This window comes from Orycteropus afer, unplaced genomic scaffold (assembly GCF_000298275.1).
Source record: "Orycteropus afer afer isolate SDZICR_OR568_19922 unplaced genomic scaffold, OryAfe1.0 scaffold00047, whole genome shotgun sequence".
NCBI lineage: Eukaryota > Metazoa > Chordata > Mammalia > Tubulidentata > Orycteropodidae > Orycteropus > Orycteropus afer.
Window position 1 is genome coordinate 11,801,198 of NW_006921634.1, and position 12,144 is coordinate 11,813,341.

The following is a 12,144-nucleotide window of genomic DNA, read 5'->3' on the forward strand; positions in this document are numbered from 1 at the left end:
ATATATATATATATATATATATACACACACATGTGTGCATTATTTGCTTCCAGTTAATATAATGAGATGATACAGGTAACATCATAAATAACTAGAATTACTCCTCAGGAAAAGTTTTATTCCTGATTTGACTACTCTAAGGGCATACTTTACACAAAAATAATACTGCTTCTTAAGCAGTAATTATCCTTTAACCGTGAGATTATTACCACAAAATGACAGAAAGAATCACAGAAAGGAAGCTATTATAGCTGACCATAACTTAAGAGTGAAGTCTCAGTACAGATTTCAGAAATGAAAGGATTTGGGATCTTAGAAGTGATAGCTAAAGAAATGAGTAGCAAGAAGAGCAACTTACATTGAAACATCCATAATTACACGTATTTTGCTCAGAGTAGTAATAAGTGTGTGTATTTAGAGATAATCTCTTACAATCTCCCATTAATGAATTCAAATTAAAAATGTGTTATTATTATCATGGTTGTCATTGTTGTTTTGCTAGCAAATATATCTGACTGCAGGCTTTACTAATTGGACTTTATTAATTGAGCCAAGTATTTAATCAAAGTCACAGATTTAGTTTACCTACATATTTAATAATAAAAATTGAAACTAAACAAGCAAGCATTGAATAACAACTGAAACTGGATATGTAACATTTATTTATGTTCTCCATAAATAATGATAATAAGAGCCATCATTTTTTGAGCACATATAAAGTTTAACAACAACTATCATGATCCCATAACATAGATAATATATTAGTTTTATACATAAGAAACTACAGTTTAGGTTAAGGGACTTGCTGAATATCAAAGGTATTAATTGAACATGAGAGTTACAAAGTACAAAATGGTCTATTCTAAATTCAGTTTGTCCATTACATCCTATTTCTTCAGATATGTAATATAAATGCATACAAAATGAGTTTTATTTCTTGAAGTTTTTACTGGAGTCAATAGTGTGCTTTGAGAGATGCCTCTCTATATGTTGGTCAAAGTAATTCAAGGAACTGTCAAGTCAGTTTGTACAATGCATTACATTGTAGCAGGGTGGGCATAGTTTCAATCATGGAATTCTGTATCACTCAAACTATGTATGGTGTGATAATACTTCTGGAAACACAATCTTAGGGCATTACCCCAGAAAAACAGTTCATTCATAATTCCTTTAACATTTCTAATACATTTTAGAACTCTATCTTTTAATTTTATAAAAATTCTCCTGGGGCTTTGATTGAGAATGCACAGAATCTGTCAGTCAATTTGTGGAGAAGTGATGAATCTTTTAAACTATGAACATAATGTACATTTACCTATTCAGGTCATTTTGACTTCCTTTGTCAATATTTTCTTAATTTTTAGGACATGGATATTAATTATTTTGCTCCTTTTGTAGGTAAGTAATTGACTGCTAATCAGAAGGCTGGCAGTTCAAACCCACTAGCCACTCCTTGGAAGGAAGATTGGGCAATCTACTTCCATAGTGATACTGCCTCGGAAAACCAAGGAAGGGTTGCTATGAGTCGGATCTGACTCAACGGCAGTGCAAGAGATTGTAAAAGTCATTTAAAAGACTAAGTTTCCAATTGTTTTTTGTTAATATACGGAAATGCTTTTGGTTAAGTATATGGACCTCGAATCTTGTGGCCTTGCTAAAGTTAATAATTAGTGCTAAACTTGCTTGTTGCTTATTTATTTATTTATTTATTTTGGGAAGATTCTTTGGAATTTTCTCTTTTATCAGTCAAGTTATTTGCAAATAGAGATAGTCTCAGTCCTTCCATTTCAGTCTGAATACCTTATATTCCTGTCCTTCACTCACTGAAATGTCTAGGATCTAACCTCATTTCAATCATTTTTAAAAAAAGTGAGGTAAAGTGCTAAAGATTACACAGCTAGAAAGTAAAACATTGGAAGTTTTAACTTAGGTCTGATACCAATGTTTTCACATTTAGCTACACGGGAGCTGGCATAGAATCAATTGCCCTGGTCGGATTTGAACCACGCTGATCTTCTGATCAGCAGCAGAGTACTTAAACATTGTGCCACCAGGGCTCCTTACCCTTCCTACAGCAGCCTTAAATTATAAACTTATAGAGAGATCGTTACAAAATTATTTGATTTAGAAACATTTTTCTTAAATACTTTGTAAACAAGTTTTGAATGATTCATCTAGAAAGATTAAAGAAAGTCCTTCAAACTACCACTTTCTACCAATTTAGTATAAGACTGGGATGAAGTGAATACAATGTTAGTCAAAATGATTATAATGAAGAAAAGGAAGGCATATTATGGTATGTATACATTAATGATAAATGTCAAAAATTTAGTAGTTTTAAGTAACAGAAGAATAATTAAGAGATCCATAAAGTGTTGTTTAGGAGTATTTTATAACTGTTTATATTATTGTATGACTGGTTATAATCCATGCAAATGTATATGCAATTAGTAGGTTCATCTACAACTTCTACTCATTCTTTATTACCATGCTTTTCCCTCATTATGTTTTATTGCTACACATTTAACTATGTGTGGAAGTAAAAGGAAATCATTTGGTCATAAACAGCAAAATGCAGAAGTCTGAACTGAAGGCAACTTGAGTAATAGAAAAAGTTATGTTGTGTGAACAACCCAGGAGTTTCAAATGCGTGCAACCTATTCACTGTAACATCTGTGCTGAATGTTTCTAAGTAAAAACTAAATATTACTTTAAAAAAAGTTTAAGCTTAGTATTTCATTATACTTAAAATATGCTTATTAAATATCATTTTATTAAATTTTATATCTGAAGGATTTTATTTTAGTATGCATATCTATACTTGTGTTTGTGTATATACACACACACACACACACACACACATATATATATATATATACATATATCCACATATATACATATATAATATCCAAGTATATATTCAAGTGGACATAAAAATGACGTCATATAAGCTTATTTAATATTTCTCATTTCAGTTTTGAAAAAAAGAAACCACATACATAATCAGCTATAACCAGGTCCAGCATATATGTCATTGTGAAATCTGATTTATGTGCTTTTTATTCTTAAAGAAGGAGCACTGGTAGAGTAATGCCTAAGGCACTTGACTGCTAACCAGAAGGCTTGTGGTTCAAAACCACCAGCCACTCCTCGGAAGGAAGATGGGGGGAATCTACTTCCGTAGTGATACTGCCTCGGAAACCCAAGGAGGGTTCGCTATACTCGATGGCACATAACAACAACAACAACATTCGTAAAGAAAACATTTTGTGTGAATCAATTTCTTTTAAATAAATTCTACTAAAATAAATAATCTTGGGAGTGTTAATTGTTTCCAGGAAAATACTGTTTTAGTTAAATCAAAAATATCTTTTTAAATAACAAACCAAACCCTCAAAGGGACCTAACTTTTGCTATACTCACTTCCAATTACCAAAATATTGAGCATCTCTATATATTTTTCAGGTGAAAACTTTTTTCTTCTTGATAATTTATCTAGAATAGGTGTCTATTTGAGAGCCTGAACAAAAATCAAATTACTTGAAATTGTTTTTTTTTAGTATCTGTGGCAAGTGCATGGTAAATCTCTAATTGGTAGACTGTTTATATTTGTGCTTGTTATGACAGAATGACTTTAAAGCAGTCTCTGTTGATTTTAATTTTCAATTTTATTTTCCTTGCAAGAGGTTTAGAACAAAAATAACATAAACAAATTCTAAAAAAAAAAAATCTGTGACATGAAAATGATCAGTAGATGTTTTCATTTTCATTACGCTATACTGCAGGAATTATAGGCAACCACTTATGCTGAAGCACAAAAAAGGGTAGATTTCAAAAATATCTATTAAAATAGTGCTTGGTTTATGCTGAAGTAAATGAAGATTTGTTGCGTGTTAGGTTCTTAGCATTATTGCCTTTGATGTTTAGTTATCTTTTAAACATAATTTTCTGTGGAGTGGTACAGGTTGTTGATAATTAAAAAGGAAAATAAACAATGAAATAAAAAGATAATAAGACACAACAATAGTAGAAAAATATTTCAGAAGAATCTCTCTTTTTTTTCTTTACTTTTCACTACTGTATCTTATTTCTGCTTTCTGAATATGACCATTATTTTTGCTGTTAAGTGACATCGAGTCAGTTTCTGCTCATAGTGACAAAGAAAACTTGCCCAGTCTTGAACCATCCTTAAAATCGTTGCTGTGCTTGAGCCCCTTGTTGCAGCCATTGTGTTGATACATCTTGTTGAGACTCTTCCTCTTTTTCACTGACTTTACCAAGAACGATATTCTCTAGGAACTGGTCCCTTCTGATAGCAGGAAGAGAAAATACAAGAAGTGAGGTCTGGCCATTCTCACTTCTAAGTAGCATTCCAACTGTCTCTCAAATAATTATTTATACTATTACACTCATGACTTGATGCTATTTTCATTAAGCAGACCTAGATAAGGACATGGAATCCAGGAAAAAATATATTAGAGTCTTCAGAGAAAATAACTTTTCCTGGTGGTTCAAACCCACCAGCCACTGCTCAGAAGGAAGGTTGGACAATCTACTTCTATAGTGATACTGCCTCGGAAACGCAAGGAGGGGTCATTATGAGTTGGGTCCCACTCAATAGCACATAACAACAACAACAACAACTCTTTGGGGAAAACTTTCATTTACTTGTTCTTTCTCATCTCTTTACTTATATAAGGTGAATGTGGCTTGCAGGGTTAAGGTAGGTCACAACCATAGACAATTTGCCTTAATGCAAAGGTGACACAGAATCTTGGCCCTTTTCTCAATCCACAAGGCTGAATCTCACTCCCCTAAAACCGCAATAGAATTGCTGACATTATTTTGCTTGTATTTATATTTGTTTCTTGCAGTTGAATTCATCCTAACTGGTAACCGATAATCAAGCAGTGGCTGTTCAGTCAACTCCAACTCATAACAACCCCATGTGTGTCAGAGTAAAGTGCCATAGTATGCCATAGGATTTTCAGAGGCTGAATTTTTTTGATATGTTTTTGGAGTCTGTTGGCTAGGATTTTGTTGAAGACTTTTGCAGCTATATTCAAGAGGGATATTGGTCTATAGTTTTCCTTTTTAGTGATATTTTTACCTGGTTTTGGTATCAAGGTAAGGCTTGCTTCTTAAAATGAATTTGGGAGGATTCTATCCTTTTCTATGTTTTGGAATATTTTGAGTAGGATTGGTGTCAGTTCTGTGAACGTATTGTGGAATTCTCCGGTGAAACTATCTGGACCACAACTTCTTCTTTTTTTTTTTATGACTTGTTCAATTTTGTCTTTTGTTTTGAGTCTGTTCAACTTTTCCACTTCAATCTGTGTTGGTTTAGGTAAGTGATGTGTTTCTATAAATCAGTCCATTTCTTCTAGATTTTCAAATTTGTTGGAGTACTGTTCTTCATAGTATCCTGAAATTCTCTTTTTTATTTCAGTTGTTTCTGTTGTAATGTTACCCAATTCATTTCTTACTTGTGTTATTTGTGTTCTCTCCCTCTATTCCTTTGTTAATCTTGCCAGTGGTTTGTCTGTTTTATTAATCTTTTCAACAAAAAACAACTTATAATCTTGTTGAGTTTTTCTGTTGTCTTTCTATTTTCTGTTTCATTGACTTCTGCTCAAGTCTTTATTATGCCCTTTCTTCTGATGACTAGGCTTTTCTTACTGTTCTTTTTCTAATTATTGGAGATGTTGCTTTAAGGTGTTGATTTTGGCTCTTTCTTCTTTTTTGATGTGTGCATTTATTGCTATAAATTTTCATCTGATCACTGTTTTTGCTGTGTCCCAAAGATTTTTGTATGCTGTGTTTTCATTCTCATTTGATTCAAGGAAATTTTTAATTTCATTTTTTATTTCTTCTCTTACCCAGTCATTTTTAAGGAGGGTGTTGTTCAGTTTCCATGTGTTTACTCTGTTTCTGTTGATCTTCCTATTATTGATGTCTAATTTTATAGCATTGTGATCTGAGAAGATGCTTTGTAGTATTTCAATATTTTTAAATTTACTAAGGCTTGCTTTATGGCCTAGCATGTGTTCTATCATGGAGAATGTCCCATGTGCACTGGAAAATAATGTATATTTTGCTGTTGTTGGGTGAAATGCTTGGGAGAAGTCTATAAAGTCAAGTTGGTTGACTGTATTGTTTAGTTCTTCTGTGTCTTTGTTGAATTTGTTGATAGTTCTATCTTTCATTGAAAGTGGTGCATTAAAGTCTCCTACTATAACTGTAGAGTCATCTATTTGTCTTTTCAATTCTGTCAAAATCTGCTTTATGCATTTTGGGGCTCTTTCATTGGGTCCATAGATATTTATTATGGTTATATCTTCTTGTTCAATTGATGCTTTAATCATTATATAAATTCCTTCTTTGTCTCATACGGTGGTTTTTGTCTTAAAGTCAATTTGATCAGATTAATACTACAACTCCTGCTTTTTTGGTTGCCAGTTGCTTGATACATCTTTTTCCAACCTTTGAGTTTTAGTTTATTTTTTTGTCTTTTTCTCTAAGGTTTGTCTCTTGTAGAAAGTATATTGATGAGTTATATTTTCTTATCCAGTCTGCAATTCTCTGTCTCTTGAGTGGTGCATTTAATCCATTAACATTCAGTATAGTTATCAACAAGTAGAACTGGTTGCTGTCATTTTTTTATTATTATTTTTTTTATGGTGTTCCTGGTTTCTTTGTTCCATATAATATTCTCTGTTGAGCTCATTTTGCTTATGAATCATGTTATCATTTCTTTCATTGCTGTGGTTTTAGTATTTGCTAAATATTTTTGCTTGTCCTTTCTTATTGTGATGTGAAGGTTTATCACTTTTCTTTGAGTGACCCTGATGTTTATAATTTTCTCTCTGAGTTTAGAATAGTCCATTCTATCTTGCTATTCTCTTGACTTCCTCACCATTTAGAAGTTCTGCAACTACACTATTTTAACCCTCTTTTTGGTTTGTAGTTGTCCTCATTTGCCAATTGATGTCTCTTGTTTCCTGTTTACAATCTTGCAAGCTTATTTTACTTCGGATACTTCCATAGCTGTGTTGGTTTCTGGGTTATGCCATCTTGTTTATTAATGATCAGTTGTTGCTTGCTATCATTGTTTCTCTGTTCAAAGGACTCCCTTTAGTATCTCTTGTAAGGTAGGTCTGGTTTCAAGAAATTTCCTTAATTTCTGCTTATCTGGAAATCTAATTTCATCATATTTGAGGGACAATTTTGCTGGGTGTATAATTTTTTATCTCTCAGGGTTTTATAAGTATATAATCCCATTGCCTTCTCACTTGCATGGTTTCTGCTGAGAAATCAGAGCTTAGTCTTATTGGTTGAACTTTGTGGGCAACTTTTTGTTTTTCCCATGCTGCTTTCAGAATTCTTTCTTTGTCTTTGGCTTGGGTGAGTTTGGTGATTATATGTCTTGGTGATTTTCTTTTGGGGTCTATCCTGTGTTATCTATTTCTGCAATTTTGGTATTAATCTTCTGGAATTCTCCTTGTAGATTTTGTATCATTTTTAATTTTTCACTTATTTTGTCATTTTGTTCTTGTATTTTGTTCTAAAATTGTTCTAGGGTTTTATCTGTATTTTCCTTAAGTTCATCAGTACTTTCCTGGATTTGTCTGTCTCTCAATCCATTGAAGGTACATAAGTATAATTCTTTTGTATTCCTTACATAGGAGTTCCAATTATATTTGTTCCTGAGGGATGTGTTCTGAGTCTATATCCTGCTCCTTTGTTTCTAGTGTTTTATCTTACTTCTTTGTGTGGACTGTGATGGTCTGTTGTCTCCAACACATTGCAACTTGGTTTTATGTGTATTTGATCGGTGATTGTATGCTAGTGTGATTTGCCCAAGATCCTTGGAAGGAAGATTGGGAAACCTACTTCCATAGAGATACCTCCTTGGGAACCCAAGGAAGCGTTGCTGTGACTCGAATTGACTCAAGGGCTGTCATTTTGGCTTTTTGTTTTGTTTTGTTTTTTATTGGATGTATCTGAGTAAGCAGGATACTGTGCTCCTTTATTCACTAGTTGGTAGCACTTATGCACTCACCACCTGTCTCTTGGTGGGTATGATAGAGAATGAGAGTAACTACACATATCTCGGCTAACTACTAGTGAAGAGCAATTAAGGGTGAGTCAGGCTTTTATTGGTGGTTCTGTATTACTGGCCAATTGGTGCAGAAGGAAAGGTTGGCCCTCACTTATTAAGTGGATCTGCAGGAGGTGTGGATGTGAGTGAGTAGTATGAGCACAGTTGCTATCTCCCACTCAGGTAAAACAAAAAAAGTCAAAAATACATCCAAAAAGTAAAAGCAAGAGGACAGAAAACACACACCACATAAACACACAGGAACAATCACCAAAAAGAGAAAAGATATAAAATAAAAAGAGGAAGGGCAATAAAAGAAAATATTTAAAGAAATACTTTGATAAGCCAAAAGAAATATGAATAGAAAAAGGGGAGGGAAAAAAAAAGCGTAATATCTGGGGAAAGGCAATAAGACAAAAGAGGTAGAGTAGGAAAATATGCACTGCTGTCTAGTTGGATCCGACGCACAGCGACCCCTCCTTGGGTTTCTGAGGCAGTATCACTATGGAAGTAGATTGCCCAATCTTCCTTCCGAGGAGTGGCTGTTGGGTAGTGAAGGGATAAAAGCAAAAAGAAAAACAAGGAATGGGGAGAACTATAGGAAAGAAAAAAAATGGGAACCAGTAAAAGGGAAGAGAGAAAAAGCCAAAAACTAGAAACTGGGAAGAGAAGAAGAAAGAATAATTATAAAAAAAAAAAGGACAACAATTATTGTATAAATTTTAAACAATAACAATAATAATGATAATAATTTTAAAACAGACAAAAATAAACAAACTTAAGGGAAAAAAAAAAAAAAAAAAACATCTGGGAGGGGCAGGGCACCCAGGCTCCATCAGAGCATACAGACTGGGATGGAATTCCTGCCACCCCAGAAGGTGGGTGGGCATGAGGGATGGCCACACCTCTGTTCACCATGAGGGTGTGGTGTATAAGAGTAACAAGAGGAATATTGCACCTTTCCAGTCCTAAGTGTCCAGCATGTCCTTTCAATCCCCAGCATGTGGAACCTATTCTTAGGTCCCTGGAATCAGAGAGAGAGTTGTTGCTTTAAATATCCAAAGTTGTCAAACCACTTGGAAACATTCAAAATAGCTGCACCCTCCGGAGACTCAAAAGTCCATTGTTCAGTCTGTCTCTGCCTTTGCTGCTTCCTTTTTTATTTATCAGCTGGCAGAGAAGTCCTCTGGGCAGCCCCTTGTTGGCAGGGCCAATATTTAGGTTAATTCTTAGGTCCTAACACAACTTGGCAATATCCAAGCTGTCTGTGCCTTCAGGATCACTGACAATCCCCAGCTCTGTGTGTCTCCTTTTTCTGTGTTTTCATGCAAGTTCTTCTGCTAGTTGGAGTTAGGCCATTTCTGTATCCTTCCTTTTAAAGCTCAGGGTTCCAGGATTATCTTCTGTAACTGTGTTGATTTGTCCCTCTTTTCTTTGATCAAGAGTGTCTGTGTGGTGTGTCTGTCTATTCCACCATTTTACCAGAACCAGTAACTGATTTTTTTGGAAGTTATCACCAGGTCTTTTTTTCTCTTAGTGGACACAGACCTCTAAACTATCAGAGGCTGAGAGTGTTAACCATTTGCACCTTTCATGGGTTACCCAACTAATATATATTTATCTAACTTAATGCAACAATTCTTTAATGACTTTCTATCCAATTATCTTCTATCTTGTTTTTATGCTATTATTTTTCATTTGTTTAAGTTATTATTTTGTGTATCCTAAAGAACATAAACCTGACAAATTAAGGTTATTTCTATCTTATAGTGTTGCTATGAGTCAGAATTGACTTGAAAACAATGAGTTTTTGTTTTTTAGTTTCTGTCTTATTTATTTTGATATTTCTGGTATCTGGAACAGTACTCTGTACATGGTAAGCAAAAAACACACAAAAAAAGCATATATACAATTATTATAATTTTGAACACTTCCCAAATTTGCTAGTCATCCATGTGCCAGGGCTATGGTAATCTTTTCTGTGTTATTTCAACTTTAGTATTTTTGCTTCCAAAATGAACACCAATAAAAAATATTTTTTATTCAACAAATAAGTGATTTAAATGGCTGAAGCCAATAAACTAGATCTCAGAATCAATTTAGCTATTATTGTTGTTGTTGTTTGCCATCGAGTCGGCCCCGACTCATAGCGACCCCTCCTTGGGTTTCCGAGGCAGTATCACTACGGAAGTAGGATTGCCCAACCTTCCTTCCGAGGAGTGGCTGGTGGGTTTGAACCGCCGGCCTTCTGGTGAGCAGTCAAGTGCCTTCATTAAGTTGGATTCTAGCATTTCATTATAAAATGCTTTTATTTTTCAAAGACATTCATTAATTAATAGTCAACACAAAGATCTGACATGAAGGTCAATGACATGATATCTCATATTTTTATAAACAAATGGAGAATGAGGAGTATTTGTATAAGATTCTCTATAAATTAAAAGAAAATTTATAGTTTTATGCCATATTCTAAAATGAAACTCGGTCAATGATTTAGCTGATAATAGAAAGTGGGACTTTTCCTGATGGCGTTGAAAGAAAAGCAGCCTAGAAAGAAGCTCGCACTCCCACACAGCCAAGTTTCATATAGCCCTGTACCATTTACTTGTGTCATATAGCCCCTTACCGTTTACTTTTATATTTATTTCATTTGAGAAAGTATTAAGTATCTACCTTGCTTATTATACCATTATTTTAGGCTTTATACGATATGCTGTTGATATTGTCATGTGCCTTTCAGTCGCTTCTGACTCATTGTGGCACTCTAAAAGAGAGTAGAGCTGCCCTATAGGATTTCCTATAGTGAAATCATAAGGAGAGCAGATCCCCTTTCCTCCAGGATCAGCTACTGAGTTCACACATCCAACTTTTACTTTAACAGTTATTATTTAACCATTTCACCACCAGGGCTCTTTATGCCATATATAGGTGAACCTATTACTAATTTATTGTACACACATGCTTACCCACACACTTCTACGCACATAAATGTGCATGCATGTGTCCCAAGATCAGAAGAGTAGTGGAAGAAGTACTTTTAAAACAAACAAGTTCTGCCTCCTATTCAGTGTGTTCCTGGAAAATTAACTTTTCTGAAAATAATTTTACCCATCAATAGAGTAGAGACAAAGTTAACTGCAATGTGAAACTTAAATCAGCCCTATTTGTCCTAAGAGGGTATAGGTGAAAAGGACACCAAAGAAGATCAGTCCAAGTGCAAACTCCAAGATTACCAGAAGGTTCATGGGTTCAATTTGTGCATTGCCAGCAAAGGAAGTGATAGGACCAGGCAGTACTCTGTTTCAAGAAGATCTATTTATTTCTTAAACAGCACAAAGAACACCAAGGCAGAGGTTCCAGACAACGTGACTGGTCCACCAAGACAGGCCAGCTAAATCGTGAAGGTGATAGAGCCCTGTCCATCCCTGGGGCATGGGAGACGAAGAACCTCTACACAAGGTCTCTGCACTCTCTTATACCTGTCTCTAGTTTCTATTTTTAATGTGAGCAAAGTTCGTGGGTACTCAGAGGAAGTCATGGCCTGTAATTATAACCCCAACTGTTGTCGCCAAGGTCACTTATTCCAGGGGAAGTGTGGCTTAATGTCTAGTGGCAGGATGCCTACTGCAACCACACAATGTCTTGTAATGGGTTGGGCCTAGAGAGGGACTAGAAAAATAAGTCTACCTGGTTCTAAGAAATGGGGAGTTTGAGTGAAGGGTGGTTGTTGAACTGTTTTAGAACTCCTTCCATTCACTAACATCTACGTCAAAAGACTGTCATTGGGATTAAATGTTGTTGCTGTTAGGTGCCATGGAGTGAGCTCTTACTCATAGTGACCCTATATACAACAGAATGAAGCACTGCCTGATCATGCACCAGCCTCAAAATCCTTGCTATAGCTAAGCCCATTGTTGCAACCACTGTGTCAATCCATCCTGTTGAGGGTCTTCCACTTTTTCACTAATCCTTCACTTTACCAAGCATGATATCCTTCCCCAGGGAATGGTCCCTTTGGAACATGACCAAAGTAGGTGAGATGA

The 12,144-nt window shown here is 34.9% G+C and overlaps 1 non-coding gene across 1 annotated transcript; it reads right to left on the reverse strand.

Moving 5' to 3' along the window:
• Nucleotides 1-10,017: 10,017 nt before the first annotated feature.
• Nucleotides 10,018-10,124, reverse strand: LOC122149796. Its single transcript, XR_006163339.1, has one exon. It is a non-coding gene; the product is annotated as a U6 spliceosomal RNA (small nuclear RNA).
• Nucleotides 10,125-12,144: the final 2,020 nt, after the last annotated feature.